This window comes from Bos indicus x Bos taurus, chromosome 5, assembly GCF_003369695.1.
Source record: "Bos indicus x Bos taurus breed Angus x Brahman F1 hybrid chromosome 5, Bos_hybrid_MaternalHap_v2.0, whole genome shotgun sequence".
Classification (NCBI taxonomy): Eukaryota; Metazoa; Chordata; class Mammalia; order Artiodactyla; family Bovidae; genus Bos; species Bos indicus x Bos taurus.
Window position 1 is genome coordinate 119,641,145 of NC_040080.1, and position 22,600 is coordinate 119,663,744.

The window sequence follows — 22,600 nt, forward strand, 5'->3', positions numbered from 1 at the left end:
TTAGCGGAGCTGACCCATCAGCAGAAAAGGAAATCTGGGCCAGCATCTTAGCAAGCAGGTTTCTTCCCATCAAAGGAACAGGGCAGTTGAGCAGGATTCGTGCATTACCACACGGCCCCCTAGTCGGCATTGTCAAGGACCGCAAAACGGCCTGCGGATCTGTGCGCCTGTGGCCCTGAGGATGGTAGTTTTTTTTCCCAAGAGGGGGCTGTCTGCTGGGTGACCACTGAATGCTCAGCGCCTGTGTCCACCATAAAGTCCATTGGATGGCCCCCTACTTGAACTCTGACCACGGGCTCTCGGAGGCCCAGTTAGAGAGAACCTGCCCGCCTCCACCCGCCGCCCCCCGCCCCAAGTTGCGCAGTTGGATTCTGCTCCAGCTAGCCCGATCAGGTTAGCACTGGGTGGCTCAGGTTGATATTGGCTCAGTGGGCCTGCTGCTTTTGTTTTCTTCTGAGGGCAACTGGGGCATTCATTTTTCCAGTGTCCCTTTTCCTTGCAATAGGCACACTGATTACGGCTGAGGAGAACTCTCCCTTTTGGACCTGGGCCCCTTGCCTTCTGGGGTGGTCCTGCCAGGGGTACAGACTTTGACAGGGCAGCTGCCAGGAGTGAGGCTTTTTGCTTCATCCTCTTTTCTGCTTCTTGGTGTGCTGTTTAGTTATGACTGACAAAAACTTTGTTAGCTATTTCTGGCAGTTCGTGAAATAGAACTGAAATAGCTAGAAATAGCTATTCCTAGCATTTTTACCTGCAAACGCTTCTAACGTCTGTAATGTTTTTTTGGATGTCTGATTGGGCCTGTCTCACACAGGGTGCATTTATCATCTGTTGATGTAGAAATCGACTGGATTTTTACCTGCCTTTTGTAGCATCTCAGTGGTCAAGGCCATGTTAGTAGGCTTCTTAGTCCCAGCTTTTACTCCCTGTAGGAAGGCCTGTTGATACCTCTCCAACTGGTTTCTTCCCCATAGATATTGGGGTCCCAGAGAGGCTCTCCTTCTGGGGAGTTTTCCCAAGCCCAGTTCTCTGCATCTAATTGACCCCCTGGGGCATTGGCCTAGAGCCATTTCTGAGCCTCTGACCTGACTCGTCGGTGATCCTCTGTAACAGGAACAGGTGTTCCTGTTCCAGCAGGAGAAGCTGCTGGAAGTCTACCCAGGTGGGGCAGTGGGTCTGGAAGATGGGTTCTAAGAGATTGACCAGTGCTTGGGGCTTTTCAGAATAGAGGTTGGTGTGATGTTTCTAGTTAAGGCGATCAGTCGTGGAAAAAGGCTGGTAGTAAAAAATGGGTCCCTCCTCTTGTAGGGTCCCATCAGAAGCAAAGTTCTATGGCCCTTGAGTGTGGGTGGGGGCATTGGAGGCATTTCTTCAGCTTCACCCTGGAGGATAGGTTGTTCCTTCTCTAGGCGCGAGGTCCTTTTCTTGATTGAAAAACTAGGACCTTACACTGTCCCTGACCTGCCGCACAAAATCGAACCCAAGGGGGCCCTAAGTGGACAATTTCCAACCATTGATTGATATATGGGAATTGGTCCAGGTGGCTGGAGTCTCTGGCTATGACACTGCTCAGACAGTGGGCACATCTAAGGTCCCTTCTGGGGGCCATCTGACCCCAAAGGAGGGCCAGTCCAGGATACAAAGAATGTGCAGTTTTTCAGGACTCAATTTTACACCATAATCTCCAGAAAAAGTGAAAGTCGCTCAGTTGTGTCTCACTCTTTGCGACCCCTATGGACTATACATTCTATGGCATTCTCCAGGCCAGAATACTGGAGTGGTAGCCTTTCCCTTCTCCAAGGGCTCTTCCCAACCCAGGGATACAAACCCAGGTCTCCCACATTGCAGGTGGGTTCTTTACCAGCTAAGCCACAAGGGAAGCCCAAGAATACTGGACTAGATAGCCTATCCTTTCTCCAGCAGATCTTCCCAACCCAGGAAGAGAACCAGAGTCTTCTGCATTGCAGGCAGATTCTTTACGAACTGAGCTATGAAGGAAGCCCAATCCCCAGAAAATCATTTCTTAAAATTCTTTACCATATACTCTTAAGATAATGAGTTTAGAAGTCAAATTGCCCATTATGTGACAGTTTCCACCCTGAGGCAGTGTTCCACAAGACAAAGGGGGACACTGACTTTCATCCACCTGGCTGCTCCCCTTAAGGAAATTTAGATGCCTCTTAGCACTGGCAGCTCAGTATAAACCCCTGACCAAGACCAGACTCTCAAGGACAGATTAAATCCCCCACAGGCTGGCACTGCCCTGAGCTGAATGAGGTCATCATGGAGCCACAGGTTCCTCTCGGGCTCCTCTCAGGTTCCTCTCAGGCTCCATAATCCAAAGACGGTGGAGCGCTGGCTTTCACTCTGCTCAATCATTCTCTCACACACACCAGAAATGACCATCTGAAGGAACAAACCCTATTCTGAGTAACTCTCTGGTCACTGGGAGGTGATCAGGCACCCCTTCCGCCATATGGTGGGTCCCGACTCAGGCAGATGTCCCTGGGGCACTCACGCATCTGACATCCTGTCCTGGAACCTGCTTCTGCTCTGAGTCCATTTGGGAAGTGGCATGGGCCGAGGCCAGTGTGGCTTGAGTAAGAGTTGGGATGTGGCAGATGGCCGGGTGGTGCCTATCCATCTGTCACCAGGTCTGCAGCTGCGGCTTTCTCTGGTTACCTGACAATGGTGGCACAAGGGACCAGTTTGGTTGTTGGCTTCCTGGCCAAAACAGCAGAAAATATTTAGTAACCATGGTGTCCAAAAGACAAAGGTGGCACTCAAAGATACAGAACAGCAAGGTTTATTCAGAACTGGTGCAGATCCAGTGGCGTCACCTCCAAAGACTGAGTGCCCCGGCTTTGTCTGGGTATCTTTTATACACTGTAAACTTCCCACTCAAACAGGTCAGATCCCTCTCCTCCCCAGGTAGCCCTAGTTCCTGTGGATATAATGAACAAGCAAGATCATAGAAGCGAAAGTGGTAATTGATGAGCAGAAGCTATTCAAAAACAAGATAATGGAAGGGAAAGCAAAAGGTTGTTACTTTAATGGGAGGCTTTGATCTTGCTTCTATTTCACAACCACCTCCCAGAATCCTTCTTGCTGGCATCCATCTTGGCTGAGCAATGTGTGCACCACCAGGAAGGACTCTGAATCAGAATGATTGGCCAAAGACCACCTGGAAATGAATCCCATCACCATAAAACACAAGACTGGGAGACACATGGCAGAGCAGTTCTCCTGGGTTCCCTTACCTAGCTGCTCTCTGCCCAGGCGCCCCTTCCCAATAAAATCTCTTGCTTTGTCAGCACATGTGTCTCCTCAGACATTCATTTCTAAGTGTTAGACAAGAGCCCACTTTTGGGTCCTTGAAGGGGTCCCCCTTCCTGTAACAAATGGCCCTCGGCCAGGACTCTTCTTTGCTGTGACTGACATCCTGACCACTCGGGGTACTCAGGGACCAGCTTGCCCACTGATGGACCAGATCCAGCTGCCACAACTGGGACCTTTTCATCCCTGGTTTCCTCCTGGCATGGACAACTGCCGAGAGTGACTCAACTGGGTAAGGAACAAGAGACTTTAATGATCTCTCCTTTCTCTCTCTTTCCTCTCCTTAACCCTTCCTATCCTACCCTTTTTTTTTTCCCTAGTCCCCTGGACACAAGAATCTGGTCAAAGGGCCTCACTTCTTCTTGGCAGAGAACTCAAATTTTGGTTCTGTTCTAGTTTCTGGCAGGAGACGTCTGTAAGCCCACCATTTTTGTCCCCTTCTCCTGCCTCTTCTCCCCTCTTCTTTCGACCTGGCATTCTTTCCTCTCTTTGAAGTCCTGAGATGTTTTCATTTACTCTATTAGTACTTGGATCTGAAGTTCTGTGTCTCTATAGGAGGTTTTCTGAGACTGTATTCTTGTATTTAAGGGAGTATCTGATGAAGACTGCCATGTCTATATTTTTGTTTTAACTCTGTGTTCTGTGTTGTGATTTTTAATGGCCATTTTGCTTTGCCTGGCCACCACTTGGTTTGGACCTGCCACCATTTTGTTAGAACTTGATTTCCTTTCCTTGTGCCTTGAGACCAGGGCTCTCAAGGAACACGTATCTAGGCCATCTCTAACTCCTGAGACTGAGAAAAAATGGGAAGAAGCCTTTAAAAATTTTATTTCATCCAACTTATGTACAAAATAGTGAATTTTATGTTGTAACATCTAATTCATGACTAAGTTTAGAAAATGAAGCTAAATCTTGTGTTGTGTCTGAATATGTGTATGTCTCGGTATGTCTTTGTTTCTGGATAATATTTTTGAGATTAATTTGTAAATAAGTTCTATTTAATTGGCTTTAAAAAAAAGTAAGCACTTATAAATCAAATAATTTTAAATTAAATTAAATGAATTTTAGGTTCATGTGAACTGGGAAATATACCTGGTAACATAGACATGTCTTTAGAACCATCAATAAGTATAATAATCCTGTTGTACCTAGGTTTACTAGAGGTCAAATCAGACTGTGTTCTGTAACAAATTTGTCTACAAGAAAATGTACCTCATTGTGTAAAATACTTTAGGGAAACTTAGATGTATTTTCAGTAGAAGAAGGTATGAAAACAATTACTGAAAAGAGTTATGCATGATCAGGATTTTCTAAAATTGGATTACAATTAGTTGGATAAATGGATTTTGTTAGGAATGACAATGCTGTAGGGGAATTGGTTAGAGCTAACTAAGTCCAAGATGGCAGAGTTGACTTTCACTAGACCTTGAGCCTCAGTATATATACCCATTGTGACATATCAGCAAGCTAAATGATACACCAATCTGCATTGACTAAATCTGATCGAATGTTCTAAACCATTTTGATTGATTTTTTTTTTTTTGACAAAACTTCCTAAGTCAAATTCTGTTGAAATTCTTTTGACCTCTAGCTAGCTTTGGGTTGCTTTAGAGGACCCCTGAAACATTCCAAAGAGAGATATTAAACTAATTCTGCTTTTTTGGTAGGTTAAATTACATGGGAAATATTATCAAATGAGTAATAAATCCTCTTAGGTTATACTGTATGGTAAATATTACTAATATAGATATTAGTAGAATATCTAGAAATTATGTAGAGTTCCTAACATTCTGATATGTCCTGGTATTCTAATGGGAAACCTGATGACTTCACAAATGTTAGCAAAATGACTGAATGAATCAGTGAATATGCTTATAAATTTTATGGTTTCCTTTTAAAAAATTAATTTGTTTATGTTAATTAGAGGCGAATTACTTTACAGTATTGTAGTGGTTTTCGCCATACATTAACATGAATCAGCCGTGGATGTACATGTGTCCCCCATCCTGAATCACCCACACACCTCCCTTCCCATCCCATCTCTCAGGGTCATCCCAGTGCACTGGCTTTGAGTGCCCTGTTTCATGCATCGAACTTGGACTGGTCATCTATTTCACATATGGTAATATACATGTTTCAATGCTATTCTCTCAAATCATCCCACCCTCTCCCTCTCCAAGAGTCCACAAGACTGTTCTTTATATCTGTGTCTCTTTTGCTGTCTCACATATAGGGTCATCATTACCATCTTTCTAAATTCCATATATATGCATTAATATACTGTATTGGTATTTTTCTTTCTGACTTACTTCGCTCTGTATAATAGGCTCCAGTTTCATCCACCTCATTAGAACTGATTCAAATGCATTGTTTTTAATGACTGAATAGTATTCCATTGTGTATATGTACCACAGCTTCCTTATCCATTCTTCAGCCAATGGACATCTAGATTGCTTCCATGTCCTGGCTATTATAAACAGTGCTGCAATGAACATTGGGGTACACGTGTCTCTTTCAATTCTGGTTTCCTTGATGTGTATGCACAGCAGTGGGATTGCTGGGTCATAAAGCAGTTCTATTTCCAGTTTTTTAAGGAATCTCCACATCCTAGTTTGCATTCCCACCAACAGTGTAAGAGGGTTCCCTTTTGTCTGCACTCTCTCCAGAATTTATTGTTTGGAGACTTTTGGATAGCAGCCATTCTGACTGGCATGAGATGGTGCTTCATTGTGGTTTTGATTTGCACTTCTCTGATAATCAGTGATGTTGAGCATCTTTTCATGTGTTTGCTAGCCATCTGTATGTTCTCTTTGGAGAAATGTCTGTTTAGTTCTTTGGCCCATTTTTTGATTGGGTGGTTTATTTTTGTGGAACTGAGCTGCAGGAGTTGCTTATATATTTTTGAGATTAATTCTTTGTCAGTTGCTTCGTTTGTTATTATTTTCTCCCATTCTGAAAGCTGTCTTTTCACCTTGCTTATAGTTTCCTTCATTGTGCAAAGGCTTTTAATTTTAATTAGGTCCCATTTGTTTATTTTTGCTTTTATTTCCATTACTCTGGGAGGTGGGTCATAGAGGACCCTGTTGTGATTTATGTCGAAGAGTGTTTTGCCTATGTTTTCCTCTAGGAGTTTTATAGTTTCTGGTCTTATGTTTAAATCTTTAATCCATTTTGAGTTTATTTTTGTGTATAATGTTAGAAAGTGTTCTTAGTTTCATTCTTTTACAAGTGGTTGACCAGTTTTTCCAGCACCACTTGTTAAAGAGACTATCTTTTCTCCAATGTATATTCTTGCCTCCTTTGTCAAAGACAGGTGTCCATAGTGTGTGGATTTTGTTCCATTGATCTATATTTCTGTCTTTGTGCCTGGACCATACTCTCTTGATGACTGTAGCTTTGCAGTATAGTCTGAAGTCAGGCAAGTTGATTCCTCCAGTTCCATTCTTCTTTCTCAAGATTGCTTTGGCTATTCGAGTTTTATTTATTTATTTTTTTGGTATTTCCATACAAATTGTGAAATTATTTGTTCTAGTTCTGTGAAAAGTACCATTGGTGGCTTGATAGGGTTTGCATTGAATCTATAGATTGCTTTGGGTAGTATACCCATTTTCACTATATTGATTCTTCTGATCCATGAACATGGTATATTTCTCCATCTATTTGTGTTCTCTTTGATTTCTTTCATCAGTGTTTTATAGTTTTCTATATATGGGTCTTTTGTTTCTTTAGGTATATTTATTCCTAAGTATTTTATTCTTTTCATTGCAATGGTAAATGGAATTGTTTCCTTAATTTCTCTTTCTGTTTTCTCATTGTTAGTATATAGGAATGCAAGGCATTTCTGTATTAATTTTACACCCTGCAACTTTACTATAATTTACATTGATTAGCTCTAGTAATTTTCTGGTGGAGTCTTTAGGGTTTTTATGTAGAGGATCATATCATCTGCAAACAGTGAGAGTTTTACTTCTTCTTTTGCAATCTGGATTCCTTTTATTTCTTTTTATTCTCTGATTGCTGTGGCTAAAACTTCCAAAACTACGCTGAATAGTAGTGGTGAGAGTAGGTACTCTTGTCTGGTTCCTGACTTTATAGGAAATGCTTTCAATTTTTCACCATTGAGGATAATGTTTGCTGTGGGTTTATCATATATAGCTTTTATTATGTTGAGGTGTGTTCCTTCTATGCCTGCTTTCTGGAGATTTTTTTATCATAAATGGATGTTGAATTTTGTCAAAGGCTTTCTCTGCATCTCTTAAGGTAATCATATGTTTTTTATCTTTCAATGTGTTAATGTGGTATATCACATTGATTTTAATTTGCAAATATTGAAGAATCCTTGCATCCCTGTGATAAAGCCCACTTGCTCATGATGTATGATCTGTTAAATATGTTGTTGGGTTCTGTTTGCTAGAATTTTCTTAAGGATTTTTGCATCTATGTTCATCAGTGATATTGGCCTGTAGTTATCTTTTTTTGTGGCATCTTTGTCTGGTTTTGGTTTTAGGGTGATGGTGGCCTCATAGAATGAGTTTGGAAGTTTACTTTCCCCTGAATTTTTCCAGAAGAGTTTGAGTAGGATAGGTGTTAGCTCTTCTCTAATTTTTTTGCAGAATTCAGCTGTGAAGCCGTCTGGTCCTGGGCTTTTGTTTGCTGGAAGACTTTTGAGTGCAGTTTAGATTTCCATGCTTGTAATGGATCTGTTAAGATTTTCTATTTCTTCCTGGTTCAGTTTTGGAAGGTTATACTTTTCTTAGAATTCGTCCATTTCTTCCAAGTTGTCCATTTTATTGGCATATAGTTGTTGATAGTAGTCTCTTATGATCCTTTGTATTTCTGTGTTGTCTGTTGTGATCTCTCCATTTTCATGTCTAATTTTGTTGATTTGATTCTTCTCCCTTTGTTTCTTGATGAGTCTGGCTAATGGTTTGTCAATTTTATTTATCTTCTCGAAGAACCAGCTTTTGGCTTTGATGATTTTTGCTATGGTCCCTTTTGTTTCTTTTGCCTTTATTTATGTCCTGATTTTTAAGATTTCTTTCCTTCTACTAACCCTAGAGTTCTTCATTTCTTCTTTTTCTAGTTGCTGTATGTGTAGAGTTAGGTTATTTATTTGACTTTTTTCTTGTTTCTTGAGGTAAACCTGTATTGCTATGAACCTTCCCCTTAGCACTGCTTTTACAGTGTCCCACAGGTTTTCGGTTGTTGTGTTTTCACTTTCATTCATTTCTATGCATATTTTGATTTCTTTTTTGATTTCTTCTGTGATTTGTTGGTTATTCAGCAGCGTGTTGTTCAGCCTCCATATGCTGCAATTTTTAATAGTTTTTCTCCTGTAATTGACATCTAATATTACTGTATTGTGGTCAGAAAAGATGCTTGGAATGATTTCAATTATTTTGAATTTACCAAGGCTAGATTTATGGCCCAGGATGTGATCTATCCTGGAGACTGTTCCATGTGCACTTGAGAAAAAGGTGAAATTCATTGTTTGGGGGTGAAATGTCCTATAAGTATCAATTAAGTCTAACTGGTCTGTTGTATCATTTCATGTTTGTGTTTCCTTGCTAACTTTCTGTTTATTTGATCTATCCATAGGTGTCAGTGGGGAATTAAAGTCTCCCACCATTATTGTGTTATTGTCAGTTTCCCCTTTCATACTTGTTAGCATTTGCATTACATATTGTGGTGTTCCTATGTTGGGTGCATATATATTTTATAACTGTTATATCTCCTTGGATTGATCCTTTGATTATTATGTAGTGTCCTTCTTTGTCTCTTTTCATGGCCCTTATTTCAAAGTCTATTTTATCTGATATGAGTATTGCTACTCCTGCTTTCTTTTGGTCTCCATGTGCATGAAACATGTTTTTCCAGCCCATCACTTTCGGTCTGTATGTGTCCCTTGGTTTGAGGTGAGTCTCTTGTAGACACCAGGTACAGGGGTCTTCTTTTTGTATCCATTTAGCCAGTCTTTGTCTTTTGGTTGGGGTATTCAACCCATTTACATTTAAGGTAATTATTGATAAGTGTGATCCCGTTTGTAAACCCTTTCTATGTTTTCTGTCTAGAGAAAATCCTTTAGCATCTGTTGAAGAGCTGGTTTGGTGGTGCTGAATTCTCTCAGCTTTTGCTTGTCTGTAAAGCTTTTGATTTCTCTTTCGTATTTGAATGAAATCATTGCTGGGTATAGTAATCTGGGTTGTAGGTTTCTCTCTTTCATCACTTTAAGTATGTCCTGCCATTCCCATCTGGCCTGAACAGTTTCTATTGAAAGATCAGCCATTGTTCTTATGGGGATCCCCTTGTGTGTTATTTGTTGCTTTTCCCTTGCTGCTTTTAATATTTGCTCTTTGTGTTTGATCTTTGTTAATTTGATTAATATGTGTCTTGGGGTGTTTTGCCTTGGATTTATCCTGTTTGGGACTTTCTGGGTTTCTTTTACTTGGGTGGCTATTTCCTACCTCATTTTAGGGACGTTTTCAATGATTATCTCCTCAAGTACTTTCTCGAGCCCTTTCTTTTTGTCTTCTACTTCTGGGGCTCTTATGATTCGAATGTTGGGGCCTTTAACATTGTCCCAGAGGTATCTGAGGTTTTCCTCATTTCTTTTAATTCTTTTTTCCTCTCTGCTTCATTTATTTCCACCATTCTATCTTCCACCTCACTTTTGCTATCTTCTGCCTCAGTTATTCTGCTGTTGGTTCCTTCTAGAGTGCTTTTGATCTCATTTATTGCATTATTCATTATTGCTGCTGCTGCTGCTGCTAAGTTTTTCCAGTTGTGTCCAATTCTGTGTGATCCCATAGATGGCAGCCCACCAGGCTCCACCATCCCTGGGATTCTCCAGGTAAGAACACTGGAGTGGGTTGCCATTTTCTTCTCCAATGCATGAAAGTGAAAATTGAAAGTGAAGTTGCTCAGTTGTGTCTGACTCTTTGTGACCCCATGAACTGCAGCCTACCAGGCTTCTCCGTCCATGGGATTTTCCAGGCAAGAGTACTGGAGTGGGTTGCCATTGCCTTCTCCATATTCATTATTTATTGACTCTTTTTTATTTCTTCTAGGTCGTTATTAAACATTTCTAGTATCTTCTCAATCCTTGTCTCTAGTCTATTTATTTGTAACCCCATGTTATTTTCAAGATTTTGGATCATCTTTACTATAATTATTCTGAATTCTTTTTCAGGTAGACTCCCTATCTCCTCCTCTTTTGTTTGGTTTGGTGGGCATTTATCATGTTCCTTTACCTGTTTAATATTTATCTGCCTTTTCATTTTGTTTAGATTGCTGTGTTTGATGTGGCCTTTCTGTAGGCTGGAAGTTTGTGGTTCCTCTTATCCATGAGGGTGGGGTTGGACGAGTGGCTTGTCATTGTTTCCTGGTAAGGGGAGCTTGCATCTGTGTTCTTGTGGGTGGAGCTGGATCTCTTCTCTCTGGAGTGCAATGAAGTGTCCAGTAGTGTGTTTTGGGGTGTCTATGGGTTTGGCATGGCTTTAGGCAGCCTGTCTTTTAATGCTCAGGGTTGTGCTCCTGCATTGCTGGAAAATTAGTGTGGTATGTCTTGCTCTGGAACTTGTTGGATCTTGGGTGGAGCTTGGTATCAGTGTAGGTATGGAGACTTTGGGATAAGCTCTTATCTATTAATGGTCCCTGGAAACAGGAGTTCTCTGGTGCTCTCAAATTTTGGATTTAAGCCTCCTGCCTCTGGCTTTCAATCTTATTCTTACAGTAGCCTCAAGACTTCTCCATCCATACAGCACAGATGATAAAACATCTAGGTTAATGGTGAAATGATTCTCCAGAGTGAGGGACATCCAGAGAGGCTTATAGGGTTACATGGAGAAGAGAAGATGGAGGAGGGCGATAGAGGTGACCAGGAGGAGAAGAGGGCAGTCAGCCTGGAACACTAAGAGAGATTCACAGAGTTAAGTAGAGAAGAGAAGGGGAGAGAGGAGATAGAGCTGACCTGAAGGGGAGAAAAGGGAGAATCAAAAGGAGAGAGAGCAATCAAGCCAGTAATCACACTCCTAAATGAAAATGGATACTGAAAATTGGATTCTTAAAGGTACAAAATTGATAACAAATACCAAAAAGCAAAACTTAGAAATCTAAAGTAGAGGTTAGATTCTAAAAAATACATTATTAAAGGAGTAATAAAGAACTTAAAAATAAGAACAAATTAAAAATGATAATAGTAGAAATATATCTAGGAATATCTCTGGAGCTGTTGTGGGCAGTATGGAGTCAGTTCAGTTTCAGATAGTTACTTGTTCCAGCTTGTACTTCTTCTCAAGGTCGATAGGCTCCTCCCAATGCTTCAGTCCAGTTCAGTTCATTTCAGTTCAGTCGCTCAGTCATGTCCGATTCTTTGCGACCCCATGAGTCGCAGCATGCCAGGCCTCCCTGTCCATCACCATCTCCCGGAGTTCACTCAAACTCACGTCCATTGAGTCAGTGATGCCATCCATACATCTCATCCTCTGTCGTCCCCTTCTCCTCCTGCCGCCAATCCCTCCCAGCATCAGAGTCTTTTCCAATGAGTCAACTCTTCGCATGAGGTGGCCAAAGTACTGGAATTTCAGCTTCAGCATCATTCTTTCCAAAGGACACCCAGGGTTGATCTCCTTTAGAATGGACTGGTTGGATCTCCTTGCAGTCCAAGGGAGCCTCAAGAGTCTTCTCCAACACCACAGTTCAAAAGCATCAATTCTTCAGTGCTCAGCTTTCTTCACAGTCCAACTCTCACATCCATACATGACCACTGGAAAAACCATAGCCTTGACTAGACGGACTTTTGTTGGCAAAGTAATGTCTCAGTTTTTCAATATGCTATCTAGGTTGGTCATAACGTTTCTTCCAAGGAGTAAGCATCTTTTATTTCATGGCTACAATCACCATCTGCAGTGATTTTGGAGCCCCCCCAAATAAAGTCTGACACTGTTTCCACTGTTTCCCCTTCTATTTGCCATGATGTGATGGGACCAGATGCCATGATCTTCGTTTTCTGAATGTTGAGCTTTAAGCCAACTTTTTCACTCTCCATTTTCACTTTCATCAAGAGGCTTTTGAGTTCCTCTTCACTTTCTGCCATAAGGCTGGTGTCATCTGCATATCTGAGGTTATTGATATTTCTCCCAGCAATCTTGATTTCAGCTTGTGCTTCTTCCAGCCCACTGTTTCTCATGATGTCCTCTGCATAGTAGTTAAATAAGCAGGGTGACAATATACAGCCTTGACGAACTCCTTTTCCTACTTGGAACCAGTCTGTTGTACCATGTCTAGTTTGAACTGTTGCTTCCTGACCTGCATACAGGTTTCTCAAGAGGCAGGTCAGGTGGTCTGGTATTCCCATCTCTTGAAGAATTTTCCATAGTTTGTTGTGATCCACACAGTCAAAGGCTTTGACATAGTCAATAAAGCAGAAATAGATGTTTTTCTGGAACTCTCTTGCTTTTTCCATGATCCAGCAGATGTTGGCAATTTGATCTCTGGTTCCTCTGCCTTTTCTAAAACCAGCTTGAACATCAGGAAGTTCACGGTTCACATATTGCTAAAGCCTGGCTTGGAGAATTTTGAGCATTACTTTACTAGCGTGTGAGATGAGTGCAATTGTGCGGTAGTTTGAGCATTCTTTGGCATTGCCTTTCTTTGGGATTGGAATGAAAACTGACCTTTTTCAGTCCTGTGGCCACTGCTGAGTTTTCCAAATTTGCTGGCATACTGAGTGCAGCACTTTCACAGCATCGTCTGTCAGGATTTGGAATAGCTCAACTGGAATTCTATCACCTCCACTAGCTTTGTTCGTAGTGATGCTTTCTAAGGCCCACTTGACTTCACATTCCAGGATGTCTGGCTCTAGGTCAGTGATCACACCATCGTGATTATCTGGGTCGTGAAGATCTTTTTTGTACAGTTCTTCTGTGTATTCTTGCCATCTCTTCTTAATATCTTCTGCTTCTGTTAGGTCCATACCATTTCTGTCCTTTATCGAGCCCATCTTTTCATGAAATGTTTCTTTGGTATCTCTGATTTTCTTTATGGTATCTCTGATTTTCTTTAAGAGATCTCTAATCTTTCCCATTCTGTTGTTTTCCTCTATTTCTTTGCATTGATCGCTGAAGAAGGCTTTCTTATCTCTTCTTGCTATTCTTTGGAACTCTGCATTCAGATGTTTATATCTTTCCTTTTCTCCTTTGCTTTTCGCTTCTCTTCTTTTCACAGCTATTTGTAAGGCCTCCCCAGACAGCCATTTTGCTTTTTTGCATTACTTTTCCATGGGGATCGTCTTGTTCCCTGTCTCCTGTACAATGTCATGAACCTCATTCCATAGTTCATCAGGCACTCTATCTGTCAGATCTAGGCCCTTAAATCTATTTCTCCCTTTCACATAAGGGATTTGATTTAGGTCATACCTGAATGGTCTAGTGGTTTTCCCTACTTTCTTCAATTTAAGTCTGAATTTGGTAATAAGGAGTTCATGATCTGAGCCACAGTCAGCTCCTGGTCTTGTTTTTGCTGACTGTGTAGAGCTTGTCCATCTTTGGTTGCAAAGAATATAGTCAATCTGATTTCGGTGTTGACCATCTGGTGATGTCCATGTATAGAGTCTTCTCTTGTGTTGTTGGAAGAGGGTGTTTGCTATGACCAGTGCATTTTCTTAGCAAAACTCTATTAGTCTTTGCCCTGCTTCATTCCATATTCCAAGGTCAAATTGACCTGTTACTCCAGGTGTTTCTTGACTTCCTACTTTTGCATTCCAGTCCCCTATAATGAAAAGGACATCTTTTTTGGGTGATAGTTCTAGAAGGTCTTGTAGGTCCTCATAGAACCATTCAACTTCAGTTTCTTCAGCGTTACTGGTTGGGGCATAGACTTGGATTACTGTGATATTGAATGGCTTGCCTTGAAAATGAACAGAGATCATTCTGTCGTTTTCGAGACTGCATCCAAGTACTGCATTTCGGACTCTTTTGTTGACCATGATGGCTACTCCGTTTCTTCTGAGGGATTCCTGCCTGCAGTAGTAGATATAATGGTCATCTGAGTTAAATTCACCCATTCCAATCCATTTCATTTCGCTGATTCCTAGAATGTCAACATTCACTCTTGCCATCTCTTGTTTGACCGCTTCCAATTTGCCTTGATTCATGGACCTGACATTCCAGGTTCCTATGCAATATTGCTCTTTACAGCATCGGACCTTGCTTCTATTACCAGTCACATCCACAGCTGGGTATTGTTTTTGCTTTGGCTCCATTCCTTCATTCTTTCTGGAGTTATTTCTCCACTGATCTCCAGTAGCATAATGGGCACCTACTGACCTGGGGAGTTTCTCTTACAGTATCCTATCATTTTGCCTTTTCATACTGTTCATGGGGTTCTCAAGGCAAGAATACTGAAGTGGTTTGCCATTCCCTACTCCAGTGGACCATATTCTGTCAGATCTCTCCACCATGACTCGCCTGTCTTGGGTTGCCCCACAGGCATGACTTAGTTTCTTTGAGTTAGAAAAGGCTGTGGTCCTAGTGTGATTAGATTGACTAGTTTTCTGTGAGTATGGTTTTAGTGTGTCTGCCCTCTGATGCCCTCTTGCCACACCTACCATCATACTTGGGTTTCTCTTACCTAGGGTGTGGGGTATCTCTTCAAGGCTGCTCCAGCAAAGCGCAGCCATTTCTCCTTACCTTGGACGAGGGGTATCTCCTGACCTTCAACGGGGTATAGCTCCTCTAGGCACTCCTGCGCCCACGCAGCCATGGCTCCTTGGGCGTGGGGTTGCTCCTCCCAGCCGCCACCCCTGGCCTCGGGCTTAAGGGCCTGGGATAAAGTATAGATTTTATCAATTATCAAAACTTCAGCCATTTCCAAAGACTTGGAAAACGAAAGTCTTTTTTTTTTTTTTTTGGAAAGTCTATTTTTTAATTGCCCAAAATGAAAGTCTGGTTTTTTTGTATATAAAGTTTGTAAGGGTTTTTATACGGTTGTAGCCTAAGGGACGGAGAAGGCAATGACACCCCACTCCAGTACTCTTGCCTGGAAAATCCCATGGACGGAAGACCCTGGTAGGCTGCAGTCCCATGGGGTCTCTAAGAGTCAGACACGACTGAGAGGCTTCACTTTCACTTTTAACTTTCATATGTTGGAGAAGGAAATGGCAACCCACTCCAGTGTTCTTGCCTGGAGAATCCCCATGGACAGAGAAGCCTGGTGAACTACAGTCCATGGGGTTGAAAAGAGTTGGACACGACTGAGCAGCTAAGCACAGCACAGTGTGGATCTCACTTAAAGTGGACATTCAAGGAATCCCCTGGTGGTCCAGCGGTTAGGACTCCACACTTTCACTGCCAAGAGCAGGAGTTTGATCCCTGGTCAGGGAACTAAAAGCCCAAGTCACACGGGGTGGCCAAAAAAATAAACTAAATAAAAAAAGATGGACATTCATTTCATTTTTCTGAGTTTATATTGAATGAAATCTATTTTTGCTGGAAGAGGTCTTGTTTAACACCACTGGTAATAAAGAATACATGATAATAAAAAAGCAGTTTCAGGGGAGAAAATTTAGGCATGGATGCTAGGAACTATATACATAAATAAGCATCATTAATTCTGAAAAGTACAAAATATTTGACCCATTAACAGAATAGATAATAATGAAAACTGGTGACTTTTTCATTAAGTAAACAAAAACTTTGTTCCCTTTACCCAAAGCCGTTTGAGACTTTTGTAAATCGCAAATGTTGAAAAAATTTTAAATGCTTTTGTTTACATATATTGAAATGACTGGACATCTTTTCTCTTTTATTCTGTGAATTACATGGACTGATTTTTGAATAGTATGCCAACCTTACTCTCCTTGGATACATCCCACTTGGTCATCATGTATTATTCTTTTTTTTATATCTTACTGGGTTTAATTTGCCAATTTTTTCTTTAATAGAAAAACTGAAATTTACTATAACAAAGTACTCCTTAAAGAAATTAAATACTAAGCAACAATGTGGCAATTTTCTTGTATCAGAACTATTCATCATCTTAAAATATGTGTCTGTCAGTTGCTCAGTCATGTCCTTTATCTATGATCATAAAGCCATGACTCTTTATGATCCTATGGACTGTAGCCCACCAGGCTCCTCCAACCATGGGCATTCTCCAGGCAAGAATACTGGAGTGGGTAGCCATTTTCTTCTTCAGGGTATCCTCTCGACCCAGGGATCAAATCTGCATCTCCTGCATTGCAGGTGGATTCCTTACCATTTGAGCCACAAGGGAAGTGCATAAACAGTTTCTGGAAAAAGAGTTATTGTTGAAGACCAAGTATTAAAATCAGTATTACATACAATACTCAAAACCTTTTTTCATTCTACATCCTGGTTAATCACTTTTCTCTCCTCTGCCCCAGAACAGCCCACACTTCAGCTATTGAAGCCTTTCCCTGCCTATGAGTGACTTTGAATGAGAGTTAAGGAAAGCTTTGTGATAAAAGGAGCCATAGCTATTGTAATTTTTAAAATAACTCTTCCACCACTGCACTTTACATTTTTCTTTTTAAAAGAAATTCTCATGAAGAACAGCCATCATTGAAATCAGAAAGACTGCTTTTATCATTGTAATTATAACAATATTAATTATGCAGTTTATTACTACATTAAATGTAGAGGGTTTCTACTTCAAGTAAATGCAATAAAATGAAATGTAAATGAGCATGTTAAGAACCAACTATTCATATTTCAAAAGGATTCTTCAATTCAAAACGGACTCACTGTAGCTTTTCTATAAAAAAAAAATCCCCGTGGTTTTAAAAATAATTTAAAAATTTTAATTTACACATAATTTTCAGGAACTCTTCTATTATATGAAATGATGCACAACTCTGCGTGTATATAGATCATGCCATAAAGGAAAAGCTCATAAAAATTTCCCATGTTACCTAATTAACTGTGACTATAAGAATGAACATAAACATTGCTTACAATGCATAGAAAACCACTAGAAAAATTTATGCTCATACTATTTACTGTTTACGAGTCTATGTAAGGACTTTACATTGCTAGTTTCTAAAGTAAAAAGAACTTTAATATGCCCATTATGCCCTTTCCTAATTACTAATTTTTTGCAAACTTTTCTTTATAAATGATAGAAACATAAACTTCAGTTTTCCTGGTAGAATCACAGAAAATTTGAATTAGTTAAGTAAAATTTGATGACCTATAGGTCATAAATACTGCATGTTACCCACAGAATCCCTGTGTCAGAATTGTGTACTGTAGGCGTCAGAGACATAGAAATCCAGGAATCTGGAGAGAATGAGGAGCTCCAAGTCCTAACCTGGATGGAATTGTGGTTTGTGAGTGTCAGATGACTTTCAACTAACATGGATATCTTGAAAAGAGCTGTTAAGTTCTTAGAACTAGGGAATTTTGAAGTCATGGTATATTTCTTTTGAACCAATGGCCTTCTCCAACATAGTTCTAGAATTCCTAAGTAGCTGATATTAGTAATTCTGTTGCTTCATTTCCCAAATTTACCTTGGGCTTGGTAACATGGAGTTCTTTCACCATTTGAATATAATGCTTCTTCCATACATCCTGCTCATAGGGAGTTGGGGAGACACTGATGTACCAGTTAAACCGTAAACATTTTAGCATCCAGAGCTGATCCACTTCAGTTAAATTCTTCCAATGCCAGCTCAACTGGAAAAACAATGTTAAAAATCTATTCAGTTTACATGTCCACTTTCTCTAGGTTTTGAGCTGTCACCCTGGTACTGAGAGAACTTCTTTATTTTTTTTCTGGAGTGGGTTGCCATGCTCTCCTCCAGGGGATCTTCCTGACCCAGGGATCGAACCCACTTCTCTGTGTTTCCTGCACTGCAGGGGGGTTCTTTACCACGGAGCCACTGGGGAAGTGGATTCATGGATTCATTCATGAGTGAATCAGAGCAAACATAATTTTAACTACATAAACCAGGCCTGGAATTCACAACTAGTTTCTTTTTGGTCCTTTTCCTCCAAATCACAGCCAAGTTACCTCCTACCTGAAGTGCTTCCTAACCAGGCAGGAAGATTTTTTTTTAAAATTTTAATTGGAGGATGATTACAACATTATGATGGTTTTGCCATACACTGGCCATAGGTATACATGTGTCCCCTCCAACTTGAACACCACTTCGACCTCCTTCCCCATCCCATCCCTCCAGGTTCTCAGAAAGCACTGGCTTTGGGTACCCCTTTTTCTTTTTTTTAAATGTTAATTCAGACAGAATCCAAGTCAACTAAGCAAGTACCTATTAACCATCCTCATCACAACCTGAAGGGTAGTATAATTAATATTCTCCCCTTGCAAAAGGGAGACTAAGCTTCAGATAAGACTTTGGAACTTCCTAATGATCTCTGGCTATGCCAAAGCCTTTGACTGTGTGGATCACAATAAACTGTGGAAAATTCTGAAAGAGATGGGAATACCAGACCACCTGACCTGCCTCTTGAGAAACCTGTATGCAGGTCAGGAAGCAACAGTTAGAACTGGACATGGAACAACAGACTGGTTCCAAATAGGAAAAGGAGTACGTCAAGGCTGTATATTGTCACCCTGCTTATTTAACTTCTATGCAGAGTACATCATGAGAAATGCTGGGCTGGAGGAAGCACAAGCTGGAATCAAGATTGCCAGGAGAAATACCAATAACCTCAGATATGCAGATGACACCACCCTTATGGCAGAAACTGAAGAAGAACTAAAGAGCCTCTTGATGAAAGAGGAGAGTGAAAAAGTTGGCATAAAGCTCAACATTCAGAAAACTAAGATCATGGCATCCAGTCCCATCACTTCATGGAAAAATAGAGAAACAGTGGAAACAGTGGCAGACTTTATTTTTCTCGGCTCCAAAGTCACTGCAGATGATGATTGTAGCCATGAAATTAAAAGATGCTTACTCCTTCGAAGGAAAGTTATGACCAACCTAGACAGCATATTGAAAAGCAGAGACGTTACTTTGTCAACAAAGGTCCGTCTAGTTAAGGCTATGGTTTTTCCAGTAGTCATGTATGGATGTGAGAGTTGGACTATAAAGAAAGCTGAGCGCTGAAGAAATGATGCTTTTGAACTGTGGTGTTGGAGAAGACTCTTAAAAGTCCCTTGGACAGCAAGGAGATCCAACCAGTCCATCCTAAAGGAAATCAGTCCTGGATGTTTATTGGAGGGACTGATGTTGAAGCTGAAACTCCATTACTTTGGCCACCTGATGCAAAGAGCTGACTCATTTGAAAAGACCCTGATGTTGGGAAAGATTAAAGGCAGGAAGAGAAGGGGACGACAGAGAATGAGATGGTTGGATGGCATCACTGACTCAATGGACATGAGTTTGGTAAACTCTGGGAGTTGGTGATGGACAGGGAGGCCTGGTGTGCTGTGATTCATGGGGTCACAAAGAGTTGGACACGACTGAGTGACTGAACTGAACTGAAGAATCTCTGGGAGTCTGCGTATGAAAGTTGTATGAAGGCTACAGAAACTCCAGTTGGTACATTGCTTATTTTTTTCATAATATGCTTCTGTTTTCCCTCTGTTCTTATGATTTAGCTAAATATATAAAGGGAACACAATGACTAATACTATATTCAGTTCAGTTCAGTTCGGTTCAGTCGCTCAGTCGTGTCCGACTCTTTGCGACCCCATGAATCGCAGCACGCCAGGCCTCCTTGTCCATCACCAACTCCCGGAGTTCGCTCAGACACATGCCCATCGAATCAGTGATGCCATCCAGCCATCTTATCCTCTGTCGTCCCCTTCTCCTCCTGCCCGCAGTCCCTCCCAGCATCAGAGTCTTTTCCAATGAGTCAACTCTTCGCATGAGGTTGGTGTGTTCTAAATAGCCTTTAAAATTCAATAGAGCATTAAGTATTTGTCCTGGGGACTTCCCTGGTGGTCTAGTGGCTAAGATTCTATGCTTTCAGTGCAGGGGGCAAGGGTTTGATCCCTGGTTAGGGAACTGGATTCCACATGCTGCAACTGATGCCTGGTGCAGCCAAATTAATAATTTTTTTTAAAGTATTCTGTACATTCCATTTTCATAGCATTATGGTCAATCCTACATATCCAGCAAATGGCGGAGGTGGCCCTATTATGTGTAGTAGTTTTTAAAATAATTTATTCCAGGTTTTAAATAAGTCTTAGTAGAAACTAGAATGAAGTCCATATATAAAGTTGACACTAGGCATTCCATGTCTTTTATCAAGAATTGCAGAGATGATAGCTAATTTTCACATTCATTTCATCTTTGGAAAACTGGCCTCTTTTTCAAGGTTAACTCAATAATAAATAATGTTTCAGTGCCCCCCAAAGGAGCAGAACACTCTGTAATGGAACTCGCTACCCATCCATCTGTTTATCTATCTGTCTCTCTTCCTCCCTCCTTCCATCCAATGTGTATGGAGTTTCTATTACGTTCAAGATTATTTTATGGGCTGAAGATAAGACATGTAGGGGAGAGGGAAGCAGAACGGGGCACAAGTAGGAGAAACAGTAGGTTCAGGATCTAGATGGAGGAAAAGGCTTAGAGGATCTGATACAACACTGCAGGCAGAAACAGAAATCACAACCACTTTGTGCAACCCTGAATGAAACTACACTGCTGTTAATCCTCATATGGTTCAGTTCAGTTCAGTCACTCAGTCGTGTCTGACTCTTTGCGACTCCATGAATCGCAGCACGCCAGGCCTCCCTGTCCATCACCAACTCCTGGAGTTCACTCAGACTCACGTCTATCGAGTCAGTGATGCCATCCAGCCATCTCATCCTCTGTCATCCCCTTCTCCTCCTGCCGCCAATCCCTCCCAGCATCAGAGTCTTTTCCAATGAGTCAACTCTTTGCATGAGGTGGCCAAAGTACTGGAGTTTTAGCTTTAGCATCACTCCTTCCAAAGAACACCCAGGACTGATCTCCTTTAGAATGGACTGGTTGGATCTCCTTGCAGTCCAAGGGACTCTCAAGAGTCTTCTGCAACACCACAGTTCAAAAACATCAATTCTTTGGTGCTCAGCATTCTTCACAGTCCAACTCTCACATCCATACATGACCACAGGAAAAACCATAGCCTTGACTAGACGGACCTTTGTTGGCAAAGTAATGTCTCTGCTTTTGAATATGCTATCTAGGTTGGTCATAACTTTCCTTCCAAGGAGTAAGCGTCTTTTAATTTCGTGGCTGCAGTCACCATCTGCAGTGACTTTGGAGCCCAGAAAAATAAAGTCTGACACTGTTTCCACTGTTTCCCCATCTATTTCCCATGAAGTGATGGGACTGGAGGCCATGATCTTTGTTTTCTGAATGTTGAGCTTTAAGCCAACTTTTTCACTCTCCACTTTCACTTTCATCAAGAGGCTTTTGAGTTCCTCTTCATTTTCTGCCATAAGGCTGGTGTCATCTGCATATCTGAGGTTATTGATATTTCTCCCGGCAATCTTGATTCCAGCTTGTGCTTCTTCCAGTCCAGCGTTTCTCATGATGTACTCTGCCTATAAGTTAAATAAGCAGGGTGACAATATACAGCCTTGATGTACTCCTTTTCCTATTTGGAACCAGTCTGTTGTTCCATGTCCAGTTCTAACTGTTGCTTCCTGACCTGTTAGTTAATTCAATCAAGATATGGAGTTTGGGAGGGAGGGGATGGGGAGACAGTTTTTCTCAATTGTCGCCCTTTTCTTCTTTTGACTTAGATCGGGTTTAGGCCTGGGTAGTTAAGTTGGGGTTTGCCCCCTGCACTGGGGATAGATAAAATTTTGCTTTGTTTTTTATTTTTGCTGCCTTTTGTTTGTTTAAAACTAAACAGGAATGAGGAAAGTTGAGGGTAGGTAAGCTCTTTCAAAACTGTAAGACAACCCCCACCACAATTTTAAACCACATTTTCAAAACTGTAAGACAACCCCCACCACATTTTGATGAGCTCAAAGCTCATCTTGGTGCAATGACTTTATTGTTTACTTTAAATCTAGCTGAAGAACAATTGCCTCACAGTCAGTTCTGGAAATAAAATATGATGCTGAAATCTACTAAGATTGACATATGGTACATATAGATGATAAGATTATCTATTTCATATCACATTTCCCTGGAATAATAACATTTTCACTGTGAAAATCATGGAAAATTCTGAGAAACCTGAAGAAAAACAATACCCAGAACACTGTCAATCAGAGATGACCAAACATTATCAACAAGCTGGTAGAGTTATTTTCCTTTCTGTTTTTCAGGTATATATGAAAG

The 22,600-nt window shown here is 41.0% G+C and overlaps 1 pseudogene; it reads right to left on the minus strand.

Moving 5' to 3' along the window:
• Positions 1-3,341: 3,341 nt before the first annotated feature.
• LOC113893597 overlaps positions 3,342-22,600 on the minus strand; it is a 40,604-nt pseudogene continuing 21,345 nt past the window's right edge.